This window comes from Megascapheus bottae, unplaced genomic scaffold, assembly GCF_031878675.1.
Source record: "Megascapheus bottae isolate mThoBot1 unplaced genomic scaffold, mThoBot2.hap1 HAP1_SCAFFOLD_195, whole genome shotgun sequence".
In the NCBI taxonomy this organism is placed as follows: domain Eukaryota; kingdom Metazoa; phylum Chordata; class Mammalia; order Rodentia; family Geomyidae; genus Megascapheus; species Megascapheus bottae.
The window spans coordinates 60077-81552 of NW_028327276.1; positions in this window are offsets into that span (position 1 = coordinate 60077).

Consider the following 21476-nt stretch of genomic DNA (forward strand, 5'->3'; position numbering starts at 1 on the left):
TTTTTCTCTTCAAGATGACAAGAAAAGGCATTGTGTTTGGAAAGCAGTCTGCCTTTTGCAGTTTTATAAATCCTGTTCTTCCTGGATCCCTAGATATCTATGAAGTGACTGCAAGAGAGCATGGCTAAGATCAAGAACACATTGTATTTTCCAGCAAAAGTAGCTTTTACTTAACTTAGAGGCAAAGGGACATGGTCTGACTGCATACAGAAGTGGCCAGACTTGTTGATGCTTCCTCACTGTGTTTGTTTCTCCAGTAACTGTGGCTGTGTCCCACACATCTGCACTCTGACCCTTTTCTTTCTATATTCAGTGTTATTCAAAATACAATCCTGAAACCTTCTTCCCTTTGAAGGACAAGCAGGAGCATATGACCTGCTTAGCCTCCTCAGGAATTAAGTTTGTTCAGTGTTATGTTCATGATGTACAGATCAACACAAAGTACAATGTTTACCCTCATTGTTTTCAAACTCAAATATTTAAAGGCATATGAGCTATAAAATGTCCACTGAAAAACTTCCAGCTGCCAAATTTACACTTCCTCTACGTTTATTTTGTCATAGTTGCATGTTTTCCTTTCTACCAAATGGATTTGCAGAATATAATGCATTTCATGACTCTTTGGAGCAATATATAACACTATATTATCTGTGTGTGCATTTTCCACAGATCTATAAATATTAGTCCTATTTTTAAAAGAACAACCAGGGCACAAACCTAGAATTTATTTTGCTGATAGAAACACAGTTACAAAAGAGCTACCATATGATTCTATGAGAAACTCAAGAAACATTAAAACTGGTCTATGGTAATCAATACTCAAAAGAACACTTTCAGTGTTTGAAAAGTGATTATAAATGCCAGAACATTGTCAACAATTTGATAGTGGTGTTCATTGCACACAATGAAGATGCCGGGGCCTACCGGCAGCAAATTGGGGTTCCTGAAATAGGGGGCTGGGACTGGAAAAAATAGAAGAGAGACAAACACATCGGGTCCAGGAGGTCTGCAGCCCAGGCAAAAACTGCCGCGCCCCGTTTATTCTCAACTCAAAGCTTATATCCCTTCTTGAGACCAGGGCACTGCCAGGTGTTACATCCAGATGGTTAATCAGGGAACTGTTGGGGGTTACATTCATATGGTAAATCTCAGATCAATTGAACAGGAGAAGACCAAAAAACAATAAGACAATCAAACAATTATCTGATGCAAATCAAAGTACAGTTTGATTCCACTCTTGCTCCCGACATATCCCCCATCTTTATTTTAAAAGAAACACAAGTGCAATTTATATTCTTTCCACTATCTCTAATTATCTCTAATTATCCTGTCTCACTTTCCAAAAATGACTGGTCCCTTCATCTAAAGGGGATTGATGGGCGGAGATTCAGCTTCTGTGACTTCTTCAAGCTGACTCAGGGGCGTTGTCTCTGTGCTTGACCAGGGCGGTTAAGAAGCCTAGCCTGTTTTATCAGGGATTGCAAGGATTAGATATCAGGAATAATAATTTGCTCCAAACTGGAGATCATATTTAACATTTAACAACTGCACAAACCATCTTTGGCTACAATAGTGTAGCTTCCATGGCACCCATTTGCAAAGGCCTTTTCTTGATTGTCTGGGGAACTAAATTTCTGCAACCTTAACAATGCTTCAGTTGTCAGATCTAAACAGATTAATAGAGACACAAGCCTCAGATCCACAAACTTTTCCTGAATTTGTGGCTGGTGTCAAAAATAAATAAATAAATAAATAAAAATTTCGCTCAATTAGGACTTTAAACTACCCACTATCACAGAAGATTGACAAGTTCCTGCCCAGTTATGAAAGGCACGGGCATTAGTAAGGCATGCTTACAAACTATTCTATGACCTCCCGGCTCTGATTAATTTGATCGGCCAAGCACAAGTGACTAAGATCTGACACCATCTCTGCCATCCAAGCAGAGGCTTTCTGCATCGTGTCCCAGTAGTGTTTCTCCACACAGGGATAAATGTCCCATTGGCATTTCACTTGCTTAGTTGCTGGACTTGAACTCGGGGCCTGGATACTGTCCCTCAGCTCTCCAGCTCAAGGCTAGCACCCTGCCACTTTTGAGTCCAAACTCAGGGCCTGAGTGCCGCACCTCAGCTCTGCAGCTCAAGGCTTGCACTCTGCCACTGTGAGTCCTGAGCTTGGTGCTTGAGTGCTGTCCCCCAGCTTTTAGCTCAGAGCTAGCACTCTGCAGCTTCGAGCTCCAAAGCAACTCTGCCTTAATAGCACTCTGCTGCCAGATTAGACTCCACAATCTCACAGGGACTTTGCTTTGCCTGGGCAGGCTCAAAGCTGCGGCTTTCAGATCAATGAGTCCTACAAAAGACCACGTTACCCCAATTAAAGCAACAAGGTGGTCAACACAGAAATAGTCTCTAAGCATGAGCTTACCTAGAACCTGGTAAAAGCCAAAGTTACATCTGAATAAGGATTGCTGTCCTTCTCCATGGGCTAGCTGGAAGTTGCTATAAGGTAACTTACAAGAGCAAGCTGAAATAGCAATTAAGCAATTACTTTGGTAGTCATAATTTTCCTTTTTTCTCTTTCTTTAAACATTTAAGACAACCTTCACTTTCAAATATTGTTTAGAAACCCATTTCCAATGTTCTTAATAACTTTTACTGATACTGGCTTAAACAATTAACACCTTAGCCTTTATTTGCAATTGAAAAACCTTTAAGGACACAAAGAATTCCCTCTGCTTCAGGCCCCCTAGGGCTCAAGGCACTCCTCTTGCCTTTTAGAAAAGGGCTTTTTTTTGCAGTTTAGATTACTGTCTAGAACTCCAACAACAGTTTAAACTCAAATAACAGTTTTTCCCTAATGCAAGAACTATAGACATCAGTGCACCAAGTCTAAGTCTGGACTTAGTTTCCTTCCTTTTTTTTAAAATACACCTAATTGCATGGAGATAAACCTTTAAACATTCCTTTAAAATACTAATCACATTATCCACATTTTACCTTCAGATTTCTAGTGTCAGTTTGCAAGAAAAGACAGACAGGCAAAATTTCTGACGTTAATGAACAATTTTACATTTAAATCTCTAATACATGTTTCCAAACTTTAACTTAAAGTAATAAATCCCAAATTCCCTACTACCTCTGCGCTAAACAGGATATAATATTTGTAATGTAAACAGCTGTATGTATTGCAATACCAGATTTTTAAAATGCAGATTTCAGGATCTAGAATATTTACCAGTTTTTCTTTAAGACAATGCAATAATCCTTTGAGACATAGGAAACATTCAAACCTACTAATTTTCTTGAAGTTTAGACTTAGATTTACCCAACTGCTTTTGTGTTTCAAATGAGCTCAACCATTGTTTTATACAGCATGCTGACAATTTAACCTTGAACATGTTCACTCACACCCATTCGCACACACATTCATACTCAAAGATCTTAAAGCGAGCAAAATTAATATCGGCCGTTCATTTTCTGGAAATTTTAGTACCATGAGGTTTTTTTTGCTAATCTTATTCTTGTGGGTGACAACCAAGTTTTAAAACAAAGCTTTTTAACAAAGCGATTAGCTAAAATTTAAAACTGAGTTTGTGTCCTGCCACCAACTGTCTCCAGACTGTCACTTCAGCAGGTTGTAGGAAAAAGGAAACTAGACGGAAGACTGCAGCTGCTTTGTCTGGCCTCTGCTCACCTCAGCTACAGCCAATTGGGAGGGGCCATACCAGGCCGCAGTGGAGCCAAAACTTTTTCCTTCCCAGAAATATTCAAATAGATAACAAGGATGTGCTTGAGTACGCACAGAAAAACCATAAGGATCCATATTTAGAATTGGTACCAATTTTAAAGACAAAACTGGACAAAACAAAACAAAAAAAATACCCAAGGAAAACTATGTAACACGAACAAGACAGAGAAGCGGAGACTTTTAAACAGAATCAGACATTGACATATAACAAGAAAATTGGACTCAATCAGATACACTTAACACAAAAACATGAGCTCAGATGAATGTTTTCACCAAACAGTTATTTTTAGAATTAGAAATGTCTTGCTGGTGGGACTCTCAGGTATGCCTTGTTATCGACAAGAAATTCAGAAGGGGAGGGGGCGGTCAAGGCGTCCCTTGACCACCCAGGCCTCTGTTTTAGGCCCACAGTGTACCTTTTCAAACAAACAAACAAAAATAAAATAAAATAAAACAAAACGCAGACATACAGGGGGGTCGGCCGACTTCTACTTACCTCTGGAGGCCTTTGCTTTTCACCTGGGCATCTTTTACAAAAAAGGTTATTAAGAAGAGGGATGGTAAAGACAAAATAATGTCACATATTAAATTGTGTAGAGTCAATGAATATGTTAAAAGGTCCCTATATAATAGTAAAAGGAGGAGAAACACAGCTCATATGAATGTGTGGAACAAGTGGATCAGTAGCAGTCCCAATTGACATGCACAAATAACTCAGGTCCTTCCCACGTCGCAGGATGCACCACTGGAGGGTTGGGGGTGTAGGCCCAGTGAGTCGCTGCTTGGATGGCCACTGTCACTCTCCACGATCTGAACGCAGCGTTCAGGCAGCCAGCGGGCGTCATTTTCTCCTTGTGAAAAAACACATACATGCCTTCGACCCCAGGTTAGAACAGGATCGGGTCCATGTCAAGCACCAGTTAGGGGATCCTTCCACTTTACTAAGGCAAAAGCACGCTGCTCTCTTTTTTCCCAGAGTCGCTGAGCAGCAGATAAATTATTTGAATCCAAATTCAAAAAATTTAAAACAAATAAAGCATGATTAAGTATATTCACAGGAGTAGCGGGATACGACTCTCCTCTCTGTATTTTAGCAATTTGATGTTTTAATAATCCATTAGCTCTCTCCACGATGCCTTGACCTTGAGGATTGTAAGGAATGCCTGTAATATGAGTGATATTATAGGAATGGCAGAAGGATTGAAATGCTCGGCCTGCATAGCCAGGGCCATTATCTGTTTTTATTTGTGAGGGAATCCCCATCACAGCAAAGCATCGAATGCAGTGAGAAATACAATGTTTAGTGGCTTCCCCAGCAAGGCGGGTGGCCAAGATAAAATTAGAATAAGTATCTACAGTAACATGAACATATTTTAATCGGCCAAATGATGGAACATGTGTGACATCCATCTGCCAAATGTGATTAGAAAGCAGTCCTCGTGGATTTATACCTAAATGGGGGGCTGGTGAAAAAGGGACACAGTTGGAGCAAGTCTTAACTATTTGTCGTGCTGCTTCTCTAGATAATTTAAACTGTCGGCGCAAGGCTCGACTGTTTTGATGGTGGATGGCATGTGACTGCTTAGCAAGTTCAACCTGAGTTAAGTAAACTCTGGTGTCAGAGTCAGTAACCGCATTGCCCTCACTTAAAGGGCCAGGAAGATTAGTGTGAGCTCGAACAAAGCCAAAAAAACAGGGGTGGTTGCGAGAACAAAGCAAAGTTTGTACATGGCGAAATTGGGTCTGGATATTGGAGTTAGTAGTTCCAATAAAGGGAACAGTTTCTATGACTTGAAGAGCATAATTGCATTAATAGACAAATGTAAGATGAGGGCAATGTGGAGTCTGCATCAGTAAAGGTTTATTTATATAAGCATGCATTACATAATGATGGTTTTTCAATTAAGCACCCATTGTTTTATTGTTGTTGTTGTTTTTTGCCAGTCCTGGGATTGAGCTCAGGGACTGAGCACTGTCCTAGGACTTTCTCAAGGCTAGAACTCTACCACTTCAGCCTCAGCACCACTTCCGGCTTTTTTCTAGGTATGTGGTACCGTATTGTTCTTTATTGATACATACGGAAGAATAAATGTCGTGCATATTAATAAGTACCACATGAGATTTTGAGACACACACATGTATATACATATACACACACAAAAACACACACATACATGTACATAAATCAGGTTAAATACAACTATTATGTCAAGCATTAGATAACATCATAGTAAAACTTTAAAATCCTTTCTTCTTTATTAATATATAACAAAATGCTGTTGTGTGTAATCAATCTACTGTGCAACAGCTGAGTGAAAAGTTACCTCTTATGTCTTTACAATCTCTTGCTCATTGATCAACCTTTTTCCAAACTTTCCTCCTTCTGACTCACCCAAGTTTCTGGTATTCACTAGTCTACGCTCACCTTCTTTGAAATCAATGCTTTGCTATTTCGCATATTCCATACTTGCCATTTGGCTTATTTTTTTAACATATAACTTCTCCTTTTTGTTCTTGACAAAGATAGTTGTTTGCAGGAGTAAACAATGTGCTATCATGTAGAGGTGCCACATCATTCACGTTGGATGGACACTGAAGTGGTGCATTTCATCCCTTGGCTATTCACTGCTGAGCAGTGAGCTATTAACCATGGGTACATATGTCTCTGCCACATAATGATCTCTTAAAGTCGCATCAATACCCAGTCGAGGTATGATTGGATGCCAGGATCATTGAAGTGTGATTTGTTTGAGAATCTTCACACAGTTTTCTAGAATGGCTATGCTAATTGATATCCCCATCAATAGCTTGTCACGGGCCATCTTTCTCCACAGGTTTACTAGCATGTGTTACCTCTTATCTATTCAATAATTGCTATGCTTGTTGGAATGTTGCAGTGATATCACATTGTGGTTACCACATGCATTTTTCTGATGATGGGTGAGGTTCTATATTTTCTCTTAAACTACATATATATATACTTATATATATATATATATATATATATATATATATGTATATCCAATCCTGGGGCTTGAATTCAGTGCCAGGAACTGTCCTGGCAAAAGAATCCCTCTTAGGAAATTCAGTACTGATGGGAACAACAATAACAAAAATTATTTGTACATCTATCCAGGTTCTTTTCTCAGAGTACAAGAAGAGTTGATATGATAGTGACATAACCAAGATGATGCATTAAGATGAAGCGATAGAGGTCTAGGGAGGTGATTTTGTGGCAGAGCGTTTGACTTGCATGCAAAAACACTCTGATTTGGATTCCTCAGGACAACATAAACAGAAAACACCAGAAGTGGCAGTGTGGCTCTACTGGTAAAGTGCTAGCCTTGAGCAAAAGAAGCTCAAGGACAGTTCCCAAGTTCTGAGTACAAGCCCCAGGACTGACAATACAATACAAATGTAAATAAATAAGTTATGCAATATCATAATACCCTTAGGCTCAACTGGAACTTAGTGTTTGAAGCCCTCTTCCCTTAGCAAACCTGACGTCATGGATAATGAACTTGTTCTCTAGGATTTTAGAAGATTAAGGTCTCTTTCCCTTGGATGCTTAGATAGCTAACAAAACTGAATAAATAATAAGTGAAATTTTAATGGAGCCACTTGAAATTGCATCGTATTTACTGTCTAACCACCAGGGAGTCTTGGTTTGAAATGAATGAGATTATCTGTGCCCAGATGTAATCTACCAATATATTACCATAACACAGTAGCCTATGAAATCATTGAGAAAAATACTTTGAGAGTATGGAAAGGAAGGAAGGAAAGAAGAAAGAAGAGAAGGTGAGCGAGACAGAGAAAGGAAGAAAGAAGAGAAAGAAAAAAGAAGAGAGAGAAAGCAAAAAAGCTAGGCATTTTTGGCTCAATCTTGGAAATCAGCTATTCAGGAGGCAAAGATCTGAGGAACATGGAAAGACTTCATCTCAATAAATGGCTTGGTACAATGGCATACAAGTAGAAGAACTGTAGCTCAGAAAAGCTGGGACAGAAAGCAAGAGCTTACCTTGAAAATAACAATTACATAAAAAGTGCTAGTGGTGTGGCAGAAGTAGGAGAGCCTCCCAAGCAAGCTAGAGACTGAGTTCTTTTCCCAGTACCACCAAAGAAGTAAACGCAGTAACAAATCAAAAACAATAAGCACAAACCAATGTGCCTTATATACAAAATATTGTAGTTTGGGAAAATCAAAGGGAATATTCTTACTTCAAAGGAAAATGTAGAATAAACATAAGTCAATCACATGACAAGTTTCAAAAAACAGTAATATAATTAAGAGAAGTCAATCAACAGTTAAGTTTCACAAACCAGTGATGTAAGTTAAATCTAGGTCAAATCCATCCTTGGCATATCGTCTCTTATTGCCAGACACCTGGGAGGAACAAAAATGATGAAGCTGTAAAACAGAAGTCAACCACAAAGAATTTGATATTGCTACCTAAAACATTTACCAGGATGGGAAGCAAACATGTCCTGCCCACTTACCAGTCTTGTGATTAATTTTTCTAGATGTCTTTTCTGAGTTGCAAGGTGAAAGATCCTTATAAGTGTTATCAGCCTCAGAAGCCGAAAGAATACAATCATTCTAAAAATTTATAGATACATACTTTTAGTTCAGAAACAGCAGAGTTCATCAATACATACGTTTAAATCTGTGTACAGGGCCGGGAGTTTGGCCTAGTGGTTAAAGTGCTTGCCTGGCATGCATGAAGACCCGGGTTCGATTCCTCGGTACCACATACATAGAAAAAAGCTGGAATTGGTGCTGAGGCTCAAGTGGTAGAGCTCTAGCCTTGAGAAAGTCCAAGGACACTGCTCAGGCCCTGAGCCCAAGCCCAGGACTGGCAAAAAAAAATCTGTGTACATATGTTACATTGCTCTGCACCACCCCCATGGCCTCCATGTTCTGGTTAGAGCTTTACTACTTGTGCCACAGCACCACATCTGGCTTTTTCTATATGTGGAACCGAGGAATTGAACTTGGGTCTTTCTGCATGGTTGGCAGGCATTCCACCATGAGGACAGACTCCTGGCACTCATACTTCTCCTTCTTAACATACACATTGACATATTAATTGCCTAGCCCCTTTTGGTAAATCACTTTAAGCTTTATCTGTTCAAAGGCTTTTCTCAACTACACCATGAGATTGTTGCAAGCAATATAAAACTAATTAAAGCTACTCAATGAAAATCTGGGTTTGGGCCTTGGCTTCAAGAATGCTTTTCAAGAGGCACACTTTGTTTGGATTGATCTTCTAATTAATTTAGTATCCTGAAAAAAATTTGGCTGGGCGTTTGTCCTAGTAGAATGTTTGCTATCATGCACCAAGACCCTGGTGCAATTCCTTGGCCCCACATATATAGAAAAACACTGGGAGTGGTGCTGTGGCTCAAGTGGTAGTTTTTTAGCCTTGAGAAATATCCAAGGACAGTGCTCAGGCCCTGAGTTCAAGCACCAGGACTGGCAAATAAATGTTATTTAGTGTAAAAGCAAGGAGATAAATGGGCATTTCAAGCACACAGTTAAGGGAAACAGTGAACCCAAGCTGCTTGGTGGAAGAGCCAGTCTCAGTAGGGTTCTTCAGATTTAGGCTTCAGAGAGAATAAAACTTACCCTTTCACGAATACTTGTAGAACAACATCCAAAAGGAAAAATATAGCAATCACAAGGGAAATTGTTCTGTACTCTAATGGAATGTGTAGTTTGCTGGTCATAACTATAATATCTGTGACCATTAGAACAAGATCAACAAAAATCTGCAGTGTTCTCAAAATCCTAAAATAAATAAAGACAATGAGAGTTTGTCACCACAGTTCAACAATTACTTAAAGTATATGTCAGACGCTAAAATGTCATTATTTAAGATTACAGTGGCCAGTGATATGAAGAATTAGTGCATTACTATCTAAAAACATTGTTCAGTTTTTTATCCAAAAGAAGCACTGCATAGTGAACCACATTCCCTCCCAAACAATATACTGGAGGGTATGTAGAAACCACACAATAACTGCAAGCTAGAACAAAAATGGAAATGAAATGACCAGTCTGTCAGTATAATCTCTTTAAATATTGATAAATTCTGAAGATGAATCTATCAGTTTCTTTTAGCACATTAAAAGTCATCAATCTGAATCTTTGTCAGACTGTAATAGTTAAACCTCAGTGAAGGCATAACTGAACTAAGCGCTTGAAGGACCACCTGCCTGTGTGCGGTGGTTCACAGCTATGATATTAGCTACTCATGAGACTGAGGAGGATACTAGGTAAAGGCCAGCCCCAGCAAAGAAATACCACAAACCCACTTCAACAAGACAAGCTAGGTGTGATGATGTGAGCCTCTTGTCCCAGCCAGGTCAGTAAGGCAACTTCAGTCTTCCTACTGAAGTCCAGGCCAGTCAGAGCAAAAAGCCAAACCTTATCTCAGAAATAAGAAAGTAGGAAGGGCTAGAAGTCTAGTTCAGTCAGTAAAATGCCTGTCCAGGAAGCATGAGGCCCTAAAATGACTAATGCCCATTTGGATCCTAAGATTTTTATTGAGGATTTTAACATGTATATGATTATTTATTTGGGGGTACTCCTTGTGCAGTTATGGACACATGAAAAGGAATTCAACTCCATACATATTTATGGAATTGAACTCCAAGGTCTTTGAAGCCTTTCTGTCACATATTTTAAACGTACTACCCATTGGTTGATTGTATTGTCGTTATGACAATGAATTGAGAAGATTTCAAATCTTTAAAACTGAAAATCAAATGAAAATACTATTAATTTTTATGTACTCTAAGGCACAGTATAAAATTATTCTCATATGTAGAATGGAAGCCTAAGGAACGTGTTTCCAGAATGGAGGAATCACATAAATAAGGGAGTTATTAGAATACAACCTATACTTCCAAAAGTTTAACACTTCATTGTTATTCTTTACTTTATTTTTACTTTCCTTCTTACCTCACTCCCTCCATACTTTTCCCTCTTTCCTTCTTTCCTACTTTCCTTCCTTCCTTGCTTCCCTCCTTCCTTGCTTGCACTCCCTCTCCCTCTCCTACACCCTCCCCCTTGCAATCTCCCTCTCCCTCACATCCCTCCTCTCATTCTTCCAGTATTTCTGTCTTTCCTTCTTCCTTTTCCATTCCTGAGGCTTGTATTCTAGGTGCTGTCCCTGAGCTGCCTTTGCTCAAGACTAGCAAACTCACTTGAGCCAAAATGCCACTTCTGGCTTTTTCTGGGGCATTTATTTGAGATAAGAATCTCAAGAGCTTTCCTGTCCAAGCTGGCTTCCAGTGGTAATCCGCAGCTTTCAGCCTGGATTACAGATGTGGATCACCAGCACTCAACTTATATTTACTGTCATAAGTAGAAAAACACATAGCCATATGTGATTACATAGACTTGGTTAAATGTCATTTTTTTTCTGAGTTAAATCATCAGCTTAAGACAATTTTCCAAGATCAACTGTTTTACAGTATGAAGGCACACACGTGTTATTTTTCACCATCTTAACAGTAGAAACTCTTGTTGCTCAGTTTGGAATTTCTTAGATACTTTTCACTTCTGAGACAGAGAGAGAGAGAGAGAGAGAGAGAGAGAGAGAGAGAGAGAGAGAGAGAGAGAGAGAGAGAGAGAGAGAGAAACTGAGGGAGGGACGGAGGGAGGGAGGGAGAGAGAGAGAGAAAGAGAGAGGGGGGAACAACAAGAAGGAAGAGGAGGAAGAGGAGGAGGAGGAAGAGGAGGAGGAGGAGGAGGAGGAGGAGGAGGAGCAGGAGGATAAATGCTGGTGTTTTATCCTCTAGCTGGAGATAATGGAGTACCTGCAGAGCAGGTTCTTACCCTGCTGGGGCTTCCATCAAAACACTGCATTGGCTTTGGCCACTACAATAGATTAGGAATAAGAAGAATTCTTGATATTTCTTCTTAAAATGGCTAAGGTTTTAGAAAGGTACCTGCAGATATTATATCCATTGCATCTTAGAAAAATATCAAAAATCCTGTATTGTCATCAATACTTCAAATAAAATTCTCTAATCTAAATCACTTTCCTTTTTTGACTATACTTTCATGTGTGTCTGTATTAACATACATGTTAATATCTATAAATATACCTAGGTGAGTGGTGCATATATGTTCAGAACATACCCTTCTTTGTTGTTAAGTTCATCAAGTTTTGTTGTGTTATCAGACAAGATATTGCTACAGGATGAAAACAGAGCACATTGTCAGATATCTTCTAGTCTTGATTACATATCCCCCCATATTTCTCCAATAACTAGCAACCAACCGTTCAAAAATGTTTTGTTCTACTTCTAAGTATTTCAATATGCTCTGTAGTTTATCTTGCTGTCTATTTCTACTACTGGAATTCCATCATGGGATGGTAGCATGCAGTAATACAATCATTTCTTTTTTTCCATATATTTTATTGTAATTAACAGAACAGTTACATTATATTCACCAGGTAGAAGGTGCATTACTTCACATACATTGATACCCTATCTCATGTCTTGATCCCCATTTCCCTTCCCTCATCCCTGCCCATTAACTTGTTTCCCCCATTCCCTATCTGAATTCAAATAACCAAATATACATATAAACAATATATCAGATAGCAAGGTGAAATGCTGTAACAATATGAGAAAACCAAGGGACATCAAAAGCGATGAGAGGTAACAGTACATTAAGAACTACAATCACTCATTATATGGCTTTTGTTTCTATATCCTGGAGATCCTTTCATTTAGTGTCATACGACATGGACTTATGTATCTAGGTTTTGTTCTATTGTATATCTCTGCTAGGGGAGCTCAAGGTTTCTACTGATTATGAAAATGAGGGACACCATACAGCCTATGTTCCTTTGAGTCTGACTTACTCCAATTAATATGATTTTTTCTAAGTGTTTCCATTTCCTTCCAAATGGGGTGATGTTGTTCTTCCTGACAGCAGCATAGAATTCCATTGTGTATAAATACCACATCTTGTTGATTCACTCATCAACTGAAGGACATCTGGTTTTCCATATCTTTGCTATGGTAAATAGTGCTGCAGTAAACACAGTTGTGCTAGTGGCTTTAGTGTTTCCTTGTTTCTGGACAATTGGGTCGATGCCAAGTTGTGGAATTGCTGGTTCATAGTGGAGCTCTAAGTCTAGATAAGTAGGACTGCGTTAAAATGCAGAGCTTGTGTATGGCAAAGGACATAAGTAGAAAATTAACTAGACAACCTACAGAGTGGGAGAAGATCTTCACTAACCATACAACAGGTAAAGGCCTCATATCTAAAATATATCAACAGCTCAAAAAATTGAATCACTCCAAAACTAATCTCCAAAGAAACAACCATCCATTTAAAAGATGGGTCAAAGACTTAGAGTCTTCTCTGAGGAAGAAATAAGAATGGCCTATGGACACATGGAGAAATTCTTGACATCTCTGCCATAAAAGAAATCATCTCTAAGATTTGACCTCACTGCAGTTAGAATTCCCATGATCAGGAAATCTAATAACAACATATGTAACCAACATAGATGTCCCTCAGTTGATGAATGGATCAACAAGATGTGGTATTTGTACACGATGGAATTCTATGCTGCTGTCAGAAAGAACGCCGTTGCCCCATTTGTTAGGAAATGGAACGACTTAGAAAAAATCATTTTAAGGGCAGTAATGCAGACTCAAAAGCATAGAGGCTCAATGGTTTCCTTCATTTGTCATAATCAGTAGAAACCTTGGGCTCTCCTAGCAGAGATTTGCAATAGAGCAAAACCTTGATACATAAGGCCATAGAGTATGAAGCTAATTGAAAGGACCTCTAGGATATAGAAACAAAAGCCATATAATGAATGATTGTTGTCCTAAGGTACTATGTTATCTCTCAGATCTTTTGCTAACACTTGGTTATCTCATATTGTTACATTATCTCACTTTGTTATCTGATATGTTGGATATATTTGTATTTGGTTATTTGAAATTGGATATGCTAAGGGGGGAAAACAAGATGGCGGGTGGTGCCAGGGTAATGGGGACCTTGAAAGGGTATCAATGTATGTGAATTAATGCACCTTCTGTCTGGCAAATATCATGTAACCCTTTTATTAATTACAATAAAAAATATAAAAAAATAAATAAATTGAAACAAACAAACAAAAAAAAGACTTCAAGCATCAGCAAGGAATACAGAGTCATGGGGCATAATGCCATAAAAGCAATGTGCATGCATGCATACACACAAGCACGCAACACACACCCATTCTAATTTCTTTGAGAATGTGATTTCAATAGAATAACCAGTCACAAAACTATAATCAACAATTTTTCTTGACATAGCTGTTGTTCACATAATTGTCCACATTATTCATACTAAAGAATGAAATTATATATAGTCAAGTACCATGTAAATTCATTTGACTTGCTTTTTGCACTCACATTTACTTCAGTTTATCTAAGCACCATTTTATATGATGCATATGGAAAAGGATATTTCCTGTTTTTTTCATAGCCATGAGACTCTAAAAAAGCAAAGTTTTATGCTATATTGATGAATATTTCTTTCCAGGGGAACCAAACCAATGTTTAATGTCCTCTTGTTTAAGTCATTTGAAAGCTAACATACTTTGTAGGAACTTATGCCCTTGCTCTACCTCTAAAATTCTGCTTGCATGTTCCCTCTTATCACTCCTTGCTGTGCTAATGCTTCCTGTCTGGCCTGCCTATCTGATAGAGCAAAGGAACTGCAGGTTAGAAGCAGAACTCTCATTGAATGGGGCAATCAGAGTAGGAGAATTCTTTGGTATTAAGTGTTGATCCTGGGTTTGTTTGCTCCTTTGTTTCTTAGGGCCTTCTCACTTCAGTGGCTTGTGACTTCCATATATCCATTGTGGCAATCTTACTAAGAATTGTGTTTGCTAGTAGTTGATTTCACAACAGACCAAATGGCTGTATGTCTTTCCTCTCTCTCTTTAGTAGACATAATGGTTTGGGTAGCACTGCCCAGTCTGTTGGAGTCTCATAGAAGGAAATTTTGCCTAAAAATCATAACAATTGGGTAGCTGAGATGAAGTGGAAAACCAAATACCCAGCAAGAATGTAGCAAGCAGTAGACACTGAGGGGTTGGGGTGGGGAAGGGTACAAGGAAAGAAATGCATCTTGTCCTGGCTAAAATGTTATTATTGCTGAAGAAAATACTCTGGGGTTGGTAGAGTGGCCTGGTGGTAGAGTATTTGCCTAGAATACAGATAGGCCGCATTCAGTCCCTCTGTACCACATACACATAAAAAAGCCAGAAGTGGTACTGTAGCTCAATGGCAGAGCAGTAGACATGAGCAAGAAGTGTCCAAGGATAGTGCCCAGATCCAGAGTTCAAGCTCCAGGACTTTCAAAAAGAGCAAACACTATAAAGTACTCGGTCATGGGTCCCAATAAATTCCTGAGTTGCCACTCTGGTCCATAATTGTTTAAACATTTCAGGCTGCCCTGCAGTTACCTGACATAGTCGCTAGATGGTGATATGCTCATGAACTATTGTGCATGCCCCTTCCAGCCTGCTCAAGGACTCAAAAAACTGTGTGTGTGTGTGTGTGTGTGTGTGTGTGTGTGTGTGTGTGTGCGCGCGCATGTATTCATGGTGGAGGGGTAGAACTCACAGCGTAGGCATGCCCCAACTTTAGCTACAGCTAACAGATTATTTCTTTGGGGTGTGGGCAGGGGAGATAATTAATTGGAAATAACAGTCTTGTAATCCTCTTGCCAGGATGGGCTTCATGCAATAATCCTAAATTTCAGCTTCCTGCGTAACTAGAGTTACAGGTGTGAGTCACTAGCAACCACTGAACTATGGGTTTACAGATGTAAACGTGAGGCAGGGGTGGGGCGGGTGGGAGGGCTGTTGTGTGACATCCTATAGGAACTCTTGTCTACCATGCCAAAGGGTGGGGGGTTAAAAATTAGGAATACAAATTGTTTAGAGGTATAAGCTGGGACTCACAGGAGCAGCCTGTAGCCAACTAGTAACCAAAGGAAGGAACCTGAAGTACTGTATGTGAGCCCTAGCCATCAAGAACAGAAGAACAAGAACAACAGGGTTGGGGAGGCCATATACTGCTGGGGAGCCTGGGTGGGCATCAAAACTACGTAGTGTGGAAGATGAACAGACTGTGATCATAGCTAGTTACCTGATTGATGGACTGATTCTTCATCAATGGACAGGGCCATCGAGGTCACAGAGGAGGGGATGCCTTGGGGCAACAACAGGAAGATCCTGGGAGTTCCCAAGCAAGACAGTGAGAGAAGAAAATTCTGCTTTGGGGAAATGAACCTAGCCTTGAACCAGTATCTTCTAAGCCTGATTTGGGGAAGGGAAAGCATGATTGATCTCATCTTAGTAAAGTGGACAACTTGACTCATACACTGTCGGGCACTTTCCAGAGCTACCATAAACCCTCTGCGGTGCAGTTGTTTCCAGGAAGCATCTGCCTGGGACTCCATCTCCCCATGTCCTCACCCTGCAGACAGAGGAGTCAGGTAAGTGAGAGTGAGCTGCCCAGCATGGGCCAGCATGACTAGTCTGACCCCTCTTCACACCTCGTGCTCACACTTCCTTTCCTCAGCAGGGCCTCAACACACGGAGCAAGGCTACAAACATGGCTACTCAAAAGACAGCCCACAGAATGGGAGAAAATGTTTACCCATTATACAACTATGAGGACCTAATATCAAGAATACACAATGAGATCAAGAATCTAAACCCCCTTCAAACCAACTCAAGAAATGGACAAATGTGATGCACATATAACACTGGTTAATAAACACACGAGTAAATGCTAAACATCTCTAGTCATAAAGGAAATGAAAATCAATCCAACACTGACATTGCATTTCACTCCAGTAAGATTGGCCAAATTCACGAATATGAGTAGCAACAAATACCAAACAAATGAAGGGAAATGGAACCTTACTAAACTGTTGGTTATTATTATTAAATTATTACATCATATTGTCAATAAATGTTATTAATAATAGATGTAAATAATTTATTGTTAGCATTAAACCATCTTTAAATTTAAAACATGTATTAAGCACCATAACAGAGGTAAAGAAAGTTTTGGTAGTTCCTAAATGTTCACTTCCAATGTGTGTAAAGAAGCCTGTGACATTTGGGTAAATGCCAAGGAGTGGAATTGCTTCCTCACAGGAGAGCTCTATGTTTCATACGAAAACTACTAACTCCATAATTTTCATTGAAGCACTATTTACCATAGCAAAGATTTGGAACCAATCCAGATGTCCCTCAGAATATGATTGGATCAACAAGATATGGTATTTATACACAATGGAATTCTCTGCTGCTATCAGAAGAATGATATGGTCCCATTTGTAAGGACATGGAACAACTAGGGAAAAATCATACTAAGTGAAGTAAGCCAGACCCAAAGGAAAATAGCCTCAATGGTTCCCCTCATTTGTAATAATTAGTACACATCTAGTACTCTCCTAGCAGAGACTAACAATATTGCAAAACCTAGATACATAATGTCATATAGAATGAGGTGAAATGAAAGGATCTCCAGGATATGGAAACAAGAGCTTTATCTTGTGTGATTGTTTTTTTCTTACTGTACCATGTTATTTCTCTTTTATTGCTCTTTGGTTAATCTCATATTGTTACTGTATCTGATTTTGTTACCTGGAATATTGTATATACATCTATTTGATTATTTGAAATAGGAAAGACAAAGGGGGAAAAGAAGATGATTTGGAAGGGTGGGGGAGGGAAATGGAGACAAAACATGAGAAGGCGTATCAATATGAGAAGTCATGTGCCTACTATCTGGCAAATGTAACTGTAACTCTTCCATACATTACAATAAAAATATAAAAAAAGAAGCCTATGACAAAGAAAAGAACTACTAGTTATTTCTTTCTGGCCTGTGTCCCTCCCTCACTCCCACTCTTCCTTCCTTTACTTCTGTCTTTCTTCATTTACTAGTTTAATTACTTGTTAACTGTTTCGCCTTCCAAATAGTAAATAAAAAAGAAACAAAGTAGAAGAGGGAAGGGGAATGAAGTATCCAAGGCAGTTTTGTTCTTGACTTTGAACTTGCGACACATGATGAGTAAATGTTTTTGCAAGAAGAGAGCAGAGCTTGGTAAAGAGGTTCACACCTCTAATCCAAGATAGGAGGCTGAGATATGAGGATCATGCCTTGGAGCGAGCTGGAGCAATGATATTAGAAACTCTTCTCAGGAATAAGCACCAAAATCTAGAAGATGATGTGTCACTCAAGTGGTAGATCCCCAAATAAGAGAAAAAGAAAGAGAAAGTACAAGTTCTGGTGATTAGGAGGGGATAAGAGTTAAGGGTAGGAGCAGGACAGAGGGGGGAGGAGGAGTAGCAGCAGGGGTGGAGAGAAGAGATGAAGAAATAGAAAACAGAAAAATGGAGAGAAATAGTAGATAACAGAACAAGTTTACCTAGAATTGAATTACTCTGAGCATCTGAGTCCACTCAGCAGCACCCCCTAGAGTGAATTTACAAATACTCTTCCCATGGGAATCAGAGGCTTTGGTAGGGATGACTCCAGGGCTACACCCTGTTGAATACAAGAGCATTGGTTACTTGTGGTGCTAGTACAACCCAGATGTGTGCAGGAAAGGATGAATGTTTTGGGAGACTGAAATCAAAACGGAGAAGGAAACAAACAATGACAGGCAGAGGGGAGGGCAGAGGAAGATGGGTCACAAGACCACCTGAGGGAGACATGTCTGGAGGCAGCAGCTGCTGCTCCACCTTGAAACCGGCCACTCCCACCATTGGCTGTGTGTCCCAGGTGGGCTGTTCAGCACCCAGGAAGGAACCAAGATCATCTAGGGCTGCAAATTCCCGATGCAGTGAGGGAAATCACCTGTGCCCAAAATTCACCTCAGGGAGCTGCCAGCCATTCCTGGGGTCACTGAAAGGCAGGACCGATAAGTAGGCATGGGCTTCTGCTGGGGCCTTGGGGAGGGTCCATCCGAAGACAGGACCTGGACTGGACGTGGACTTGCTCTGGGGCGGGTCTACCTGAAGACAGGGCCTCTATTGGACGTGGACTTGCTCTGGGGCAGGTCTACCTGAAGACAGGGCCTCTATTGGACGTCGACTTGCTCTGGGAGGGTCTACAGGAATATAGGACCTGTATTGGACGGGGACTTGCTCTGGGGGCGGGTCTACCTGAAGACAGGACCTGGACTGGACATGGACTTGCTCTGGGGCGGGTCTACCTGAAGACAGGACCTGGACTGGACGTGGACTTGCTCTGGGGGCGGGTCTACCTGAACACAGGACCTGGACTGGACGTGCACTTGCTAGGGGACGGGTCTACCTGAAGACAGGACCTGGACTGGATGTGGACTTGCTCTGGGGGCGGGTCTACAGGAAGACAGGACATGGACTGGACGTGGACTTGCTCTGGGGCGGGTCTTCCTGAAGTCAGGACCTGGACTGGACATGGACTTGCTCTGGGGCGGGTCTACCTGAAGACAGGACCTGGACTGGACGTGGACTTGCTCTGAGGCGGGTCTACCTGAAGACAGGACCTGGACTGGACGTGGACTTGCTCTGGGGGCGGGTCTACCTGAAGACAGGACCTGGACTGGACAGTGGACTTGCTCTGGGGCGGGTCTACCTGAAGACAGGACCTGTATTGGACGTGGACTTGCTCTGGGGGCGGGTCTACCTGAAGACAGGACCTGGACTGGACGTGGACTTGCTCTGGGGCGGGTCTTCCTGAAGACAGGACCTGGACTGGACGTGGACTTGGGCAGGGGCGGAGCCTCAACCAGGATGTCACTGATGCAGCCTCAGCTGGATGCTGGGACACTGGGAACATTTATTTCCTGGTCCTGACGGCCATTTCCTCCAGCTGCACCTAGGGGACTAAGTTCTGTCCCCATGGCCTTCCTGGGGAAGGAGTGGCAGGACTCCTTTTCACCCTCGGGTTTCCCGGCAGCCCGGGTCACCTGTCCTGCCGGCAGTTTTGAAGCGGCCTGGAGCCCACGAGCACCCGGCAGCGGCCTGCGTGGGAGGCCCGGCCCGCGGGTCCACTTGGGCTGTCAGAGCCCAGGCTGCAGAAGAGGTGACCGCTGCTCGTGGAACCTCCATCCTACAGGGGCTGCCGGGCTGGCCGAGTGGTGGGGCCAAAGGCCCAGACTTGCTGTTCTCCAGGCCTAGGAGTTGGTGCCTGCCTGACCCAGTGGGCTGCCTGCAGTGAGAGAAGAGGCATCTAGGCAGTGCCAGACTGGGGGATTTGCCTGGCGGACCTGCCGAAGTTATTCCATGGCCTGGCCTAAATTGCTGCAGCCCCAAAGCCCCAGGGTTCTGGAAACATGCGGAAGGGGCAGGAAGGACTGTGAGTGAAGGGATGGAGGCCAGCTCCTCTTCTTCCCCAGATGAAGAGCAAGTATGCCAGATTGTCTCCCTGTAGCACCTGTATTCAGACTGTGGTCTGCCTGGACTGGCTTCCAGAAGATTTGACCCTGGCCATGCAGCTGCTAATACTGAGTCCTGAATTAAGCAAGCAGAAGAGGTGATGGAGGCCAGGTTCAAGGACGAGGGAACGCATGAGGGTCAGGAACAGGATTTCTGGAGGCCATCGTAGTTGTCCAGGAGTGGTCTGTGTGTTGAAGCAGAGCATTCGAGTCTTCACAACCTCAGGTATTAGTAAATTATGCATTCATGGAGAGCCTAGCATGCATCACTTACACCATCAGATGGGAACTAGTTACCACCCTTAGAAGCGAAGCGTCACTGAATGTAGATTTTTCTACATGTTCACTGCAAGCTAATTCATTTACCCTGCATTTCACTTTTTTTTAACATTGATTTTTACATCCTATTTCAAATGTCATGTTTAACAAAGGGAATGTCAATATACAGTCACTGGCACATAGATTTTAGAACATAAATAAAATTAAGCTGAGTCTTTGTATGGCATAGATAATATTAATCTATGTAATAAACCATTATTCTATAGAGTATATTGCCCATCATAGATTTTTATGTCTATGTAGTTATGTTTATATATACAGGTTAATGTACTTTCTTTACATTGTCAGAGTGAGGAAACTATCACTCCATATCACACATAATGAAACCCCATAACTAATAGCAGTCATATTTCCTGTTCTTTTCCTGACTCTCCATCAGAGCTATAAACAACTACTAATGTATCTGTGTATTTGCTTTTTCAGACTTTTCATGGATTGTTTTTCTTAGTATGCTTTGGAAGCTCCTCCTGGCTGTAGTATGTATCTATATATCTATTCTGCACTCTTTTGGATGGTCAATACCCCATCGCATAGACATGGCATATTTCAAGCATTCATTTGTGTTGTTACTACTTTTTGGGTGGTTTGAGTGATACAGCAGTGAACATTTGTGGATAAGTGCTTTCATTTCTCTTGGGTATGTACACAGCTTACATTAGAAGTATTGAGTCCTATGGTCACTGTGAAGATCTGCCTCATTACATGCATTTTCCAAAGCAGTTGCATCACCTTGTAGTCTTGTTCCCAATTCTTCCCCATGTCTCTTGTCAGCCTTCGGTATTGTCTGTGTTTTTGGGTACAGCCAGCTGTATTTCAAATGTTTTCATTGTGAGGAAAAATTCATTCAGTTCTATTTCCCCTCAATAGTATTGCATAGAGAGTCTGAAGTATTCTGACAAACTTTTTTCAGTAT